We start from the raw sequence: 2,810 nt of genomic DNA on the forward strand, positions 1-2,810 counted from the left end.
ATGACAGATTCGAAATTCAAATGTAATATTTTTTTATAATTAAGTGTAACAGTATTTATGGCCAGACTAAGTACAATTTGAAATCATTTTAATGAATTTGACCTCAATGTTATTATAGGAACTTTGAGATGATTAAATTAACTTTTATATTATTTAATAAGTATCTTTTATATATCATGACCGCCTCCTTGGTACAGTGGTTAACGCGTGAGCGTAGAACCGAGGGGTCCTGGGTTCGATTCCCGGTGGGGACGCACAAAAAAATAATGTCTCGGTCTGGCAGGACACAGAAGGCTGATCACCTACTTGTCCCTAAAGAAAATCGAACAGTGAAACGGAAGTACATCATCTGCCCCATACCCCAGTAGGGGACACGGGACTTCACACTTTTTTTTATATATCATCCACACTTCAAAGAACCTTACACATAACTTATGCTACCTCAAGTACAGTAAAAATAAATTAGTTAAAACTTTCTGAGGATACATTGAATACTGGTAAAGTTACAGAGGTTTTTATTACGAATAGATTAAAGAATATCTCACTTTTGGAAGAGCAATCCCAAGCATTGATAGTTAAACAAAAATATGTTAAACCGCAACGATCCACAAAATTTAATTAAACAATAACGAATCCGCGCACTCAATTAAAACATAATATTTACCTCATGAAACCACCAGTAATCCAGGAGTCACGTAAAATCAGTTCATATTAATTACTGTCAAACAAAAATTAAAACTGAAACATGAAACAATGTTAGCGTGTGCAATTTGAAAATATTTTTAATTTAGCGACAGAGCACTTTCATTACTTGCTTTTGATGTCTGTCGCATATTGCTGCGGCCCGCGGTTTCTCTTTATTAAAATTTGATCTCCCGCCAAATTGCGCCTTCAAACGAATGTCGGGTAAGATATTTGAGACGTATGAGTCAAGATGTATGCGCCAATTTGCTTCCAGTGTGTACTTGTGACGCCGAATAATCTTAATAATTTCATGTTGCACCTCGATTCAAGTATCAAGACTTCTATTGAAGGAATTTTTACGCTCGTTCGAACATCGATATTAATACCGTTTAAATATCTTTAATGGTTTGATTTGTACAATCTTAAATAAATTTTGTTTAAACAGAAAAAAAATCTTTCACTTTCTGGGCTAGAACATTTTATGAAAATGTTAAGAAGTTGGCTATTATAATATGACATGTATCTAACACATAATATGGTTTATTTTATTTTATTAATATGCCGGGGTGAATTTACACATTGTGTTTCTATTAAGCAGATCATATGTCACTGGGCATGTAAAGCTGTTGATCCTGCGCATATTTTATTTCCTCGTGCCTAACCTGATTCACCTACCTCACTATGAAAATCATGGCATCGTCCTTTGGAGGCTAGAGAGTTATATAGGCTATTTTTGACGACTGATAAACACCTGATTACTATGGGAATTTCCTTTCAGCCAGTAGTATCAGAGTAGTAGAAACGAATCCGTGGCTGGTAAGCCAATATGTTATAATCAAATTGAAATCTAGTGCATTTGAGGCTTTCCTAAATTTACTTTAGGCATATTCTTGTCTATACGAAAATCACAATACAACTTCATTTTCATTATGCGTAGTCCTGATTTTACACTCATTATGCTTTCCGTCTGGTTTAAAATAGATGCGTTGCGACGCACGCGAAATAATGAGGTTTTTATAATATCTCCAATATCATTACTGTTTACGTGAATGTAATTACATTAATTGATTTTTGCTTTTATGTAATGACAATGACATTATCGGATGTTGGATTCGCGTTTTGATTTTCGGCAAATGGATTTTCGATCGGTACCGATTTTCAATTATTATTTGTGAAGTATTTTAATTTTTCATGACGCCAGTTTATTGTAACTTTCATACAAAAACAATAATTACTTTCGTTTATGCTTTCCAATATTATTTTTTCTGATTTATTCTTTATCGACGTTCATGGCTAACTTCAACGCATAAATAAGGTCCTATTTATTTAGACGATAGTCTATCTGAGATAAGAGCTTGTAATTGGGCATTCACTTTGTCCATGAAATAAATAATTCAATGTAATATTGAAATACAAAGTGCATAATCAATCAGGGTCAATGTGTTTGCAAATTATAATCGTTTATCAAACATAAAAACATTGTGTGATCCCAGCGTGTGACTCTCACTAAAGTATGACTTCAAAGATAGTAGATCTTTGGTGAGGGTATTGTTTCGTATGTATATCAACTTCCAACGTCAAGTCTTCAAAATAATCCCTACTTATATCATAAATGCGATAACAACTCTGTCGGTATTTCTGCCTACCTTTTCTTCACGCATAAACCATATATCCGATGAAGACACAATTTGATATATAAGCTTCAGACCTAAGAAAGAATATAGCATTGTCCCAGAAATTCTCCGGAAGTGGGAACTTTTTGGGGTATTTTGTGACTTTCTTTTTGAATCGAAATATACTTCAAAACGAATTGATCATTAACTTCGAATATTTCTTGTTGGTAGTAAGAAATAATCTGATACAAGTAGAAGTAGAATTCAAGCGATTTCACATTGCTGAGCTTTCTCTGTAATTATTGGATCTGATCGATCAATTCAGCGGCACACATTATCGAGTCACGGCAACTGTTATTTATTAAGCGAGTTGCTAAATACGTTGGCATACTCGTACAGGAATGCTAAGTGGTGTTGTACTTTTTTATATAGAGTGAGTACTGCAGTTTGAAGACTTTGAAACTTATGTAATTATTTGTTCTGTGTTTCAATGAATTTGACTAACATCTTTTA

At 33.6% G+C, this 2,810-nt stretch overlaps 1 protein-coding gene across 1 annotated transcript in view; it reads right to left on the reverse strand.

Annotated features, from left to right (window-relative positions):
- Positions 1 to 2,810, reverse strand: part of LOC119834603 (kinesin-like protein CG14535) — a 176,368-nt gene that overhangs the window by 163,343 nt on the left and 10,215 nt on the right. The gene's annotated exons all lie outside the window — the stretch shown is intronic.

The sequence above is a fragment of the Zerene cesonia genome, chromosome 19 (assembly GCF_012273895.1).
Source record: "Zerene cesonia ecotype Mississippi chromosome 19, Zerene_cesonia_1.1, whole genome shotgun sequence".
NCBI classification, from domain to species: domain Eukaryota; kingdom Metazoa; phylum Arthropoda; class Insecta; order Lepidoptera; family Pieridae; genus Zerene; species Zerene cesonia.